This window comes from Hylobates moloch, unplaced genomic scaffold (genome assembly GCF_009828535.3).
Source record: "Hylobates moloch isolate HMO894 unplaced genomic scaffold, HMol_V3 SCAFFOLD_12, whole genome shotgun sequence".
Classification (NCBI taxonomy): Eukaryota; Metazoa; Chordata; class Mammalia; order Primates; family Hylobatidae; genus Hylobates; species Hylobates moloch.
Genome location: NW_026652287.1, coordinates 66,612,111 through 66,625,774, shown reverse-complemented (window position 1 = coordinate 66,625,774; position 13,664 = coordinate 66,612,111). Strand labels below are relative to the sequence as shown.

The following is a 13,664-nucleotide window of genomic DNA, read 5'->3' as shown; positions in this document are numbered from 1 at the left end:
CAGTCAGCTCTGAACTGTGTTATCTTCTTTCTCCTTGTCAGCATTAAAGAAATATCCCGTTTGAAGTTCAAGAATATCAGTTACCCATCAGTTCTTTCTTGGCTGCTCTACATTCACTGGTACTGAGTATTCCACTGCTGGGAAGAAGCAGGAGACTTCCCAGTGTCCTTACAACTCTATGGGATACTAAGCAAATATGCTATTATCAATGTTTTCTTTTCATGGGTTCTCTAGTGCCACATTCTAAACGACAACACGTCGTTTTCTTAAAGTCATTAAGTAGTTTTTTAAGTTACATGTTAAATACACAGAATTGGTTCATCATAATCCCTAGTTTGTGGCACACATTATTCTTCATCATGAATTTTGTCTTTTCCTTCTCTTTATGTTAGATTTAAAAGTCACTGGAATCATTAACTGTTGGTAAGTTTTACGAGATGTTTTCCTGGAGCTTGACCATTGATAGACCCCTTTTTGTTCATCTGTCTTAAGGTAGGGGCCAGAGGTATTAGGAGTGTTCAGAATCTTCTTAGTTATTTAGAACAATTAAAGAAAAAAGATTGCACCAGCCAGAGGGCTAAGAAACCAAAGTGGTTAAGAGTAGATTATCACTTAATAGTATTTTAGGGAGAGAATTAACAAACTTCTTGGAAATTGCCTGCTGACTGACTAATGACTCATGGAGTTCTGATCCCTTACTGTCTTACTTAAAAGTACCTGTGAACTTTTGTTCTGGCAAAAAGAAGAGTATTCTTAGATCTTTGGCCAAGAAGTAACTTAAAGAGAGGTGAAACCCAACATCCAGAAGTCTTGAGCAATCACCTACCGTGTCCACTTTTGCCCCCACTAAGTCCATCAGAGAGAGAAAAATGCACAGAAGAAAAGGCCAAGTAAATATATCCTCTTTATTATTTACCAGAGCTTCAAATGAAAAATCCTGAAATGGTCTCCTGAACACTCCTGGACTAAGCTGGACCATACAGAGCTATAAGGGTCAGAATTCAGGAGAGTCCAATCTTTTGGCTTCCCTGGGCCACGTTGGAAGAATTGTCTTGGGCCACACATAAAATACACTAACACTAATGATAGCTGATGAACTAAAAAAAGTAATAATAAAAATAAAAAAGAATCACACAAAAAATCTCATAATGTTTTTAAAACATTTACAAATTTGTGTTGGGCCACATTCAAAGCCATCCTGGGCTGTATTACAGCCTGTGGGTTGTGGGTTGGACAAGCTTAATCTAGATGACATTTACAGTCTTAGTGTCCTTCTCCTGTGCTCACTCCCAATCCTACTTCCCTCAAGGTATTTTTAACACCCCGGTAACATGGAAAGATGCCTCTAGAGAAAAGTGCACCAATGAAAAGAAACCCTAAGGGAGAGTTTGGCTAATGTAGTAGTTTCTGACCTTCTCCATGCAGAGGCCCCTCCCACGTAAGATGCAGCTCCAAGGCCATTGACCTGTCCCAGCTGCTAGGGAGTAAGCAAACACAAGGAGGCTGAAATCATTTTTTTTTTTTTTTGAGATGGAGCCTTGCTCTGTCACCCAGGCTGGAGTACAGTGGCACGATCTCGGCTCACTGCAAGCTCCACCTCCCAGGTTCACGCCATTCTCCTGCCTCAGCCTCCCCAGCAGCTGGGACTACAGGTATCTGCCACCACGCCCAGATAATTTTTTGTATTTTTAGTAGAGATGGGGTTTCACCATGTTGACCAGGATGGTCTCGATCTCATGACCTCATGATCCGCCTACCTCAGCCTCCCAAAGTGCAGGGATTACAGGTGTGAGCCACCGCGCCCAGCCGAGGCTGAAATCTTAACAGAGCTATGGCTTTTGCCTACATCTCCCCTAAAGCTCCACTCCCAGTGGTCCAAAGATGGTGACTGGATTTGACTGTTCATGTTAGCACTTTCTCTGATGAATGGGGTGGAATGTAGTGTAAAAAGAGTGTAAAGTAGCAGAAGGCACCTTAAGCTTCTCTATCTAAGTTTTATGAGATTTTAAGCTGTTCTTTGAAACTTATTCTATAAATGTAGATCTGGTGCTTCCTGAAGTTAACATTTATATACATACACAGAAATAAGGTTGCTTAATATGGACTCTACTATTTCCATGACTAATACAGAGTAACTTTAAACAATTCTGTCCCAAAGAGGTAAATCTGAATGTTAACAGAATCATAATTTGTTTTTATTCATGTCAAAATATATGACTCCTATCTAAACTCAGAATAACTACAGCAGTTATTTTATAATCACAAGCCAAATATGTGTCTTTCATTAAATACTAGTTCTAACCGTAAATCCTTTTATCACCCTCCTTTCCTCTTCCTGAAAAAGGAAATGGTTTAAACACTCTTAGGAGCAAAACGCATTTGCTTTGGATAAAGGAGAAATACATTATTCATGTTATTTGGGAACTTGTCATTTTAATAATGTCTCATATGGCATTAAATGTAAGAATAAAAGGATTTTTTAATCTTCCATCAGGTTTAATGAAATTTTTAATATGGATGACAGTAAAAGATGACATGAGTGTCCCTATGACACCAAAGTTTAAGTTTTTATTAGAGACTTAATATTTGATTAAAAATATTAGGGAGATGTGTTTTCAATCTCATTTCTCCCCATTAGTTTTCAAAAATAAGATAAATTCCAAGGACAAAGGTATTTAGAACTAACAGATTCTACCATATATCAATGTTTATTAAAAAGAATCTGTTGATTCTCCTGTATTTGACAGATTACTGGTGAAATGAAGTTTGACCACTTGAAGGGTTTGTCCAAGTCGTTAGAGAAAATCTGTACAGACTTTGAGTTTGGCATATTTTGCAATAATTTGTGGTCTTGCCCACTCAGAGATGAGGCATTTAACCATGTCTGTCTCATTTGTGAAGGGAAGACAGGATACTACACTTGACCTCAAAGCCTAGAGTTAGTATATTACTTATTTGACTTGCCTCCTCTTTCTATATAGGACATCTTTTTTTGCTTATGTCAGTCTTGATTAATTGCCCAAAGAATTCTGGACAATTGACAAATGCAGGAAGATGTCAAATATTCATATCCGTTACATTTCTAAACTTTGGTGCACCCAGGAAAATTTTCTTAAATCTGTATCCAGAATAATGCCATGAATGTTTGTGTGGGATTTTTTTTCCCCTCCTGGACTGTAAGAAAATATGCTTATCAATTTGGTCTTAAGGGAGTACAGTTTACATCAGTCTTTCTTGTTGCTCACATTTAGGTATTTGGGAGTGGGTAGTAAAAATATGAAGCTGAGAATCTGAAATGTCCAGTAGCCCAAGATATGTACAGTCAAGCTGATTAGAATGCATCCAGGAAATTCGACATCTATTGAACAATCAAAGTCTGGAAAATAATCCCCGTAATACCACACCCTTGACACCCGGGAGGAGCTGGTGACCTTAAGTTAAGAGGCTACAACAGGAATTTGAAGGTTCTGCCCTCTCTGTTCCAAATGTTTCCTGTCTTTGTTATTCGTATAATTAGATGCTTCATTTGTGTAATTTTTTATTATTACAGAAGATACATAGTGTGACTTTTACACTAGGACTTTACAGCTATACCACTGTTCAGGTGTGTAAATGCCTGGTTCTGCTTCATCTGGTTAGTTCTACTATTGAGCCCCTCCAAAAAAAATGAGTGACGCCGGAAACAGTGGCTTACACCTATAATCCCAGAACTTTGGGAGGCCAAGGCGGGCAGATCTCTTCAGCCTGGGAGTTCCAGCCTGGGCAACATGGTAAAACGCTGTCTCTACAAAAAATGCAAAAATCAGCTGGGGATGGTGGCATGCACCTGTGGTCCCAGCTACTCAGGACATTGAGGTGGGAGGATTGCCTGAGCCCAGGAAATCGAGGCTGCAGTGAGTCTTGATTGCACCACTGTTCTCCAGCCTGGGTGACAGAGTGAGACCCCTTTCAAAAAGTAAAAAATAAAAATAAACAAAAAAAATGAGTGTATCTCAGGGATGAGAAACCAAAGTCAGTTGAATCAAGCAAGTATGAAATGTCATACAAAGTACATGGTTGCTGCCCAAAGAAACTCAGGCAAAATCTGCTATTAATGAGGACATGATCAACATGGGGAAAATACCAAGGGATAAGTACCTTTGCTTCTCAGTCGGGCTGTGCCTGCATCCTCGCAAGCATCCCAGTGGGCCAAAGTGAGGACAGTGAGAACTAAAGGTCAGGGTGTACTCTGCCAAAGCCATTCAGTGTCAGCCTTAAGAAAGAACCTAAAATTATGTTTACAAGTGTTAAAATTACTGAATATTTAAGAAAGTAGCTAAATTACATTGCTTCTTTACAGATAAGTTTCTATGATTATAAAGCCAAGACTGATAGCATTGCAAATATACCTGAGATTCTGCCCCCTCCCATATCTTGTTTTGTTTTCCATAGTAGTTATCACTACATGAAATTAACTGATAAATTTATTTTTTTTTATTTCTCAGTCCCTAGCTAAAATGTAAGCTACAGGAGGGCAGGTCCTCTATATCTTGTTCACCTCTTGTCTCCAGTGCATAGAACAGTGCTTAGCAAATGCTAGGTATTTGATCAATACTTGTGGAATGAATGAATAAGCAAAAGTCAGCAGGTAGATTTTCTCTGTGAGGAATCTGTGGCCCTAAGACTGGCATACTTTCCTACAAAAAAAAGTACAACAAGTTCTCTGTTGACCACATGTTTTCTGTCTCATTGTATGCTGCAGCAAATTCTCATATTTGGCCTTGAAGCTCCACCCAACATGACATTTCCAAGAAAATGCCTGCTGCTCAAGACTAATGAATGGAATATAGGTCAGCCAGAAGCTAGAGACTTTGAAAAGCCAGAGGTTCCCCCCAGCCTCATTTGTTTCTGTTTGCCCAGAAAATGTCTGTGCAGTCCTAAAACACCCTAGGAAAAAGTTGAGCACCATTTAATAATAAAATTGACAAGATAAGAGTGATTCATTCACGTGTTCTGCTTGTAGAAAAGTGCTAAAAAATATGAGGAAAAAACCTGGTCTATAAATAGAGCAATGCAGAGCCGAACATATTACTTATTATGGCAGGTATGCATTAATGATCTCCTCCAGGGAACTGATCCAGTTTGCTATGTGGCTGGGAGTACATACTGAGTGCTCCTCAAATAGCACAAGGCAAAACCAGCACCTTGATTTGTGTGTTCAGAGCCATAGCTTTCATTAGTGATTTGGAGAAATGACAGTCTATTATGTTTGAACTTCTCTCATGCCTTGGTAAACATTGGCTGAAATACAATAAAGTGGTGCATATGCAGCAAGTGATTTTTAAACAATAATTCTTCCAGCATGCAATTTAGGAGAAATTTTTTTGTGGTGACTGTGCTTTGATATTTCCCGAATCCCCGTTTGGGAACCCCTTTGTTACAGGAGAGGTGGCACTTGGTCAATTTTGTGCTCCAGGTACATGTGATATCGGAGTGACTCTGATGACAGCTAGCAACAGCCTCCAGTGTCAGAAAAATTTTACAGGCCGACTGAGGATATGTCCATAAAAGCTATAAGGAAAAAGTCTGTTCCCTCTATTACTTTTGCACTGAAAAAAAAAAATTAATTCTCCCATTCCTGGGTTTGGTAGACCTTCAACCTAGGGTTTTAGGTGACTTTAGAAAATTAGATTGGGTAAAAGATGTATGGCTTGATTGGTATTGAGGAAAGTGAAGAAGCATCTTACATAGTTTACTGTTGAATAGAGAAGTTGGGCCTATTAATACTCTTTTCTTATCTATTGACCTTATATGACTCAGAACAGCTTCTCAAATTTCAGTTACTCACATGTCATCTTCATGATTTTTGTTATATATTTGTGTTCCACCTATACTATAATTAATATTATTTTAAGTACGCTTAAATTGGTGTACTTTTTTACTTAGGTTTATCGTAGGCTTTACTATCTGTCATTTTATATGCTAATCATATTTTTCTAATATAAATAAATGTTTTGTAACTCTGAAAATTAAAAACAAAGGTTTCTATGTCACCTTAAATCATCTTGCATCCATCAATATTTATACACACCTACTTTGGGAAACACTGACTTGGAATGAGATGCTTCTCAGAAGACATGACTTTGACAACCACGAAACTTCACTTTGTCAGTAGTCAGTAAGTAGTTGTTGATTTGTAGTGCAGAAACATGTCATTCGAATGACCGTGAAAGGCTTTGGGGGCTTCTGTTAACAAATGAAAAGAAACAAGAAAAGAGAAAGAGGAAGTTGAACAGTATTACGCCAAAGCTTAGGGAATAACAAGAATGAAATGATCATAGGAGTAACCTAACCTACAGTGAGAGTAAGAGGGAGAGAGACAGAGAGAGAGAGAGAAGGTGGGGGGAGGGGAATAATTATACAAGTACTAGTTACCATTTATTTCATGCTAAGTGGCAAGTATTGGACTAGCCATTTTTATGAATATCATCTCATTTCTTCCTCAGAAACATCACCAGGGGGAAAATAAGTTTTATTAATTCCCTTGTTACACATGAGCAAACTGAAGTTCTTTTATTTATTTATTTATTTAATTTTTTTTTGGAGGAGGGGGACACAGTCTTGCTCTGTCACCCAGGCTGGAGTGCAATGTTGCGATCTCAGCTCACTGCAACCTCCACCTCCCAGGTTCAAGTGATTCTACTGCCTCAGCCTCCCGAGTAGCTGGGATTACAGACGTACGCCACCACGCCCAGCTAGTTTTTGTATTTTTAGTAGAGATGGGGTTTCATTATGTTGGCCAGGCTGGTCTTGAACTCCTGACCTCATGATCCGCCTGCCTCGGCCTCCCAAAGTGCTGGGATTACAAGCATAAGCCACTGCACCCCACCAGCAAACTGAAGTTCTGAGAGCTAAAGTTGCTTGTCTAAAATTACAGGGCTAGAAAACAGTGAACCTTGGATAAACCCCAGTTAAATATAAATTTTGACCATAATCCTGAGTAGTGAGGGAGGGGAGAAGGTGGTGAAGAGAATCCTTACTTAGAATGAAATGTGAAGACTGACTTCTCGAGGCCAGTTGAGCCTCTGCTCGGAAGTATCAAGAAAGTGTGGGGTGAGCAGAAGCCTCTCAATGTGGATGATCTCTGTCCATCCAAGTCACAGACTCCATCTCAGTCCTCATTGACTAGAGCCCTCAATTAGAGGGGGGTTAATGAGTAATGGTTTGGGGTCACAGGGCTCATGCCATTATCTCTCTAAGTAACCGAGTACTAGGAGAAACTGAGGAGGCAAACTACCAGGGCTTTGGGTTGTGTTACAGTTTATTCCATACACTTATGCCTTTCAGAGCTTTCCAGTCAAGGAAAGAAATTAGAATTGGCCAAGCAGGCTTTTAACTACTTATTCTGAAACTGGTAACACCATAACTATGCTTTATGTTTCCCCTTTAAAACCACAGAATAATGCAAAGCTGTAAGATAACACCGAGAAAATGAAACGAGTCACTGTGTTCTGTGGCATCATAGTCAGTCTTGACTCACTGACTCTGATAATATCTATCTATAAATGTATAAAATATATGAGATATACAAATTCTTTTAAAATCAAATATTCTTATACATTTCTAAAACCTATTACTGGGCTACACATTAAACAGATGTTATAAAGATTTCCCCTTCAAAATGTGGGTGGAAATACTTTACAGCACCTGGCAAAGCTCTTTGCTCTCTTTAGCAGTTTGATTGCACCTCTGGAACCCCTCTGCTTTCTGCACGGAATGTAAACCACTGACACATTGATCCCTTGCCCTTCACCCGTGCACACTCGCTGCATTCTCCTCTTTGCTCTGGCCCATCCTTTACTTGCTCGCTACATCCATTATAACTAAAATGATCTCTCACTTTTAATATGATTTTGCCTATCTTTGACATAAGGTTTCTTTTAACCTTAAAGTCAATCCTTTCTACTTTAAGATTTTTCTCCTTTGAAGCCACTGGAGATACAACGTTGGAATTGAGTAGCTCAGTATTTCAGCTAAATGCTAAAAGTAACTTTATACCAGCTTCTACAAGCAGAGACTTCTTGCCTATGTTCTTCTTATTTGGGACTACAGAACTTGGAAAAAATTTCTAGTTGTCCTGAACACCTTTTAGCTACCATTCTTTCAGGATAACATTGCCTATAAGCTAATGCCTATCCAGGATCTATTCTTTCTAGGAGGCCAGATGAAGGTGGTTGTCATTATGGTGGCAAGAACTCTTCTTCTGCTCTTCAGACACAAGGAGTGAAGGAAAGAAAGTTTTAGGAGTTTATAATAAATGAAGTGGTAAATATTTAAAATGCTGATTATATCAAGTGTTATCTAGGATACCAAAAAATAAACAGTTCTAATTGTTCATAGGAATATAAACTTTTTGGAAGACACATTGGTATCATCAATAAAAATGTTTAAAAATGTATGTTTTTCCCAATATTTCTGGGAATATATCCTTTAAGAATACTCACACCTGTGCATGAAGTTGTAACTATACTACTCAAGTTGTAACTATGCTACTCATAAAATGTGGTGAATTTTTAGAATCATCCCAATCTGATAAAGGAATGCTTTGAAAAAATATATAAGTAGACTTGACAACCACTGTTATCATCAGTCACTGTCTCTGAGGGAGAATATCAGTTGGTTTAGTAGAGGGTGGCACCAGGAATAGGAAGGGACCTCTCCCAACTCTGATTCACTGTTGAAAAGTGGGAATGGAGGCCGGGCACGGTGGCTAACGCCTGTAATCCCAATACTTTTGGAAGTTTGGGTGGATCACCTGAAGTCAGAAGTTCGGGATGATCCTGGCCAACATGATGAAACCCCGTCTCTATTAAAAATAGAAAAAAATATATCTGGGCATGGTGGCTGGGTGCCTGTTATACCAGGAAGATAAGGCACAAGAATCGCTTGAATCCAGAAGGCGGAGCTGAGATCACACTGCACTCCAGCCTGGGCGGCGACAGAGCGAGACTCCGTCTAAAAAAAAAAAAGAAAGAATAAAAAAGAAAAGTGGGAACAGAGAGTTCCTTCAGTCAGCTGCAAGAGGACAAGTAGAGTGGAGTTGACCATGAAAGTGGGCAGAACTGGGTATAAAATATAACAGCAAGTCAGTCTGTACAGAGATGCATGTTGAAGCATGTTAATGAAATATTGTAAGCAACCTAAAATATCTATCAGTAGAGGAATGGTCAAACAAATTAGGATGTCATTATTCTAGGAAGGTTTATAAAACTGTTAAAAGTATGAGGTAGAACTATAGGCCATGTCATGAAAAGATCTCCAAGACATATTGGTATGTTGGAAAACAGCAAGTCATTTTGTGTTGTTCAATCCAATTTAGGTGAAATGTTAGTGTTTTAAAAGAGAGAGTGAAAGGTTGGCACAAATTTTGACAGTGGCTTCCTCTGAGATGGGAGGAGTAGAAGGAGAGGGCAGAGGAGTGCCCTTGGGCTTTGCCCCAAATCCTTCTGTCTTATTGGAATCTTATACTAAAACACATTTGTGTATTACCTGGATAATTTTTTAAAACTGCTATAATGACAGGAAAGAATATCAGTGAATTGACGCTGCCTATCAGAACCATATCTTGGGTGGTTGGGGGGCATCCCTGACCCAGCCCTGCAGATGAGGTAGATGACGAGGCATCTCTGCCAGCTGATACCACACAGAGCCAACAACCATATAAATATTTCTGCATGTGTCAAGAAGACCATTTGCAAAAGAGAACAGCAAAAACAACTCACCATTTATGTGAGTAAGAGAAAATAGAGGATTTGGGGGAAAAAAAGATCAATAGTTTGAAACATTTCAGCTCATATGGAAAAGGGATTATCATGTTTTCTATGATCTTAGAGGCAGAACTAGAACTCATAGGCCAGAGGGTACCAACCAGCATCATCCCCCTCTCAGCAGTCACCGTCTAAATACAGAAGCATCTTGTTTGGCTGGTGAATACTGGGAGGCAGCACCTGTTGCTCTTCACCCTGTTTCACATCTGTACCCTGTACGTGTGTGTCCAGCACAGCTTGCTTCTTTCAGTTTCTCTGACTAGCACCTGTGTTTGGATGTTTGATTCGTGCTGTGGGGGCAAGCTATAGGGAATCAGATTAGGAAGCAGCTTAAGGTAAAACTTTCTAAGCATAGGAAGGCAGCACACCTGCCTGGTTAGGAACGCAGGCTCTGGAGCTAGCCTGCCTTATTTGAATGCTGGCCCTGCCACCTGCTACTGTGTGGAATTAAGCTGGTTGCTTCAGTTTCATGCTTCGGTTTTCCCATTGTGTGAAATGAGAGTGTAATGAGGATTATACGAGTTAATACACATAAAAGCATTTACATTAGTTATCACCATGTAACAATATTACTACAAATTTAGCAGCTTAAAACAATACATGTTTATTATCCCACAGTTTCTGTGGGTCAGGATTCTAGGCACGGCTTATCTGGTCCTTTTTAGGGTCTCACAGAGCTACAATCAAGGTGTCAAATAGACTAGCAGTCTCGACTGAGTCTTGACTCAGGGAGGATCTACTCCCAGGCTCGCCCAGGTTGTTGGCCAAATTCAGTTCAGGGCTTTGGTTTCTTGCTGGCTGTCAGCCCCAGAGGCTGCCTTCAGCTCAAGCCTCAAAGCCCACAAGGGAGACAAGGCTGTGAGCACGATAGGTGCTACAGTCGGCATATATATGACATATATATATGCCGACATATATATATATGTTATATGTGCATAGTCGGCATATATATAACAACATGCATCTGGAAGCTTTGCCATATCTACTGGTTAGAGGTAAGCCACAGGTCATGTCCACACTCAAGGGAAGAGGACATCTAAAGGCAGTGAACATCAGGAGTTAGGGATCATAGAGAACTGCCATAGACACCGTCCTCCATGGCATACCAAGTCAGGCCTACTGCATATAAAGTTCTTGATAAATGTGAGTTATTATCCATGGAAGCTGTCTGAGGAAGGCATAGGTGGCTTTCTGAGAGGATTAGTTTCTCACACTGGGGGTATTCAGACCATTACTGGGTGGAGACTGTAAACACGTAGCAAAGAAAACCAAATGGAAATAGGCATTGAGCCAGATAGCTCCTGAAGGTCACCTGAGATTATCCTGTCACCAGATAAGGAGAACCAACTGCCCCCTCCTCCTTCAGCATTGTCCTGAGTTCATTGCTACTTTCTTTTTGCATGTTGTCTTTTTTCACTTTTGTCTGATTTCACCTGTGTAAAAATGGAAACTAGAACACCCCATGTGATTTTCTCTGAGAATTCTGAGAGTTGCCCTGGTCCCTCATAGAATAGCCATGCTTGGGGGTGGAGTGGGAGGAAGGAAACACACTTTACCTTTACTATAATTTACGGGTTTGTTTCTTCCTAAGGAAAAGGGACCCAGGCCCTGTTTATTTTTTCAGTGTCTCTCAAAATTCTAACCAGGTAGGTATGCCTAGACTGTACTCAATAAACACCATCTAACATCTCCTGGAAAAGGGAGAGAGAATGAATTGTACTGCTAGGCTCTTTCTAGATCTTGCTGCTGATATACAAGGGTTTTTATCTGTTTGATTCACTTCCCAGTTCGTTCATGTGCCTCCGCTGTTTCTGAGGAAGGCCTGGTAAATATAAACTTTCTGTTGAGTACCCCAGCCCTGGAAGAGGACTAATAAGGCAGTTCCATGGGTGGGCAGCACAGAATCCAGAAGTGTGGGTTTTTTTATGCCTGAGAAGTTGATTTAAAACATATGTATCCTTACATATTGATTTCATAAGTGCATACACCAGCCCTACTTCTGCATTCAGCCTCTGAAACATGTGACTGAAGAACCATATGTGCCCCATATGCAAACACTCAAATACACCCTCTGCCATGCCCATACCTAACTCCGAGCCCTGCTGTCCTGGGGAAAGTAAATGGAAATGACTGAGGACAGTCATGCTAGTAACTAAACTTTAGAAATACAATAACCATGAAGCATCTCTGTTATTTCTTTAATTCAGGCAATTTCCCAGTAGAGTATTAAGGTGTTAATTGCTTCTGCACTTTTCTATTTGATAGATATGTCCTTTTTCACCTAGGTAAGGGAAGCAATTATTGTAATGCTGTCTTGGGCTTTGTGAGATATTCTTTAATGACTTTTAAAGGCATCAATAGGGCATTGTGCTTTTAAAGGGAAACTGTCCTCTTTTCTGTTTGTGCTTGATAACAAGAGTGGGTATTATATTCAGACTACATGATGAATCTGTGAAAGGAAAATATGCAATGAAAAAAAACAAAGGCAGTAGTAATATATTTTCAGGAAGTATGTATCCAGATTTCAGATATGAGAAAAATATGTTCTTATATGTGCATATATCACTGAGCTTAACAAAGATTAAACACAACAAAAAAGATACTCAGCAGGCATATTTTTCTGGAATTTTAACACAAAGTTGTTATTCTCTGGAACTGGTGTGGCCTCCCAAGTGAGGGTTTGGCAGGTTGTTTACTCAGTACAGATCAGTAAATATTCTCTTACACATCGTGTGAAAGTGACTTTCACAGGCTACTTGAGCTACAATTGGTTTTACAGTTTCATGTTTACATTCAGAATAAAAGAAAAATAGTCTTAGAACTTGTAATTAGAATTCAGAACTCTTCCATGATAAGAGTCACTTTGGCAACCTGGTCAAGCCAAGACAACCCATGTTAACTAAAGTGATAGTGCAGAAAGAAGACTGAATGTGGAGTGAGAACTGAAGTTAGAGTTTTAAGTCCTCACAGAAGGATTTGCCTGATACCTGTCCTTAGGCAAGTTGTCTAACCTTGAAAAGCTTCAGATTTTTCATCTGTAGGATCCTGGGTTTCTGTGAGAATCAAATGTATGTGACTCTTCTGGCAAACTTAAGTGCTATCTGGATATAAAATTGTATCATCAAAGGAAGATCTAGGTTTTGTGCTGCCTCAAGTTTATACAATTTGAGGGGAGGGAGCTCTTTAAGAAAAAAAATACAAAAATATCATTTTTCGAATTTGACAAAACCATATGGTGGTGTGAATACATTGCTTGGAAGAAGCTTGTGCCAGTTAAGGTCCCAGAAATTCGAGACTCAGTCACTTAGCCTGTGCAGCATTATTACAGACTAACAGAATGCTAAAGCTAGAAATGGCCATACAAGTGTGACAGGGGTTCACACTTGTGTTTTTTTTTAGCAGTAGAATCCTCTTTTCAAAATCTTATGTGGAGGAATAAGAGGAAAAAACTGACTAGTGTAACTGAAGATGGGACCTAGGACTTAGAGATATGCCTATTTGGTCTCTATCTTCCCTGGAAGAATTTCAGTTGAGGCTCGGTGTGGTGGCTCATGCCTCTCTAATCCTGGCACTTTCAGAGGCTGGGATCACTTGAGGCCAGGAGTTTGAGACTGGCCTGAGCAAATAACAAGACTCTACCTGTACAAAAAATTTAAAAATTAGCCAGGCATGGTGGCATGCACCTGTAATCCCAGCTACTCAGGAGGCTGAGGCTGGAGGATCACTTGAGCCCAGGAATTCAAGGTTGCAGTGAGCTAGATCATACCAGTGCACTCCAGCCTGGGTGACGGAGTAAGACCCTGTCTCTAATACATACATACATACATACATACATACATACATACATACATACATACA

The 13,664-nt window shown here is 39.7% G+C and overlaps 1 protein-coding gene across 7 annotated transcripts in view; it reads left to right on the top strand.

The window, feature by feature from the left end:
* The window catches only part of GRIP1 (glutamate receptor interacting protein 1), a 715,306-nt gene that overhangs the window by 476,703 nt on the left and 224,939 nt on the right, over positions 1-13,664 (top strand). The window lies entirely within an intron of this gene.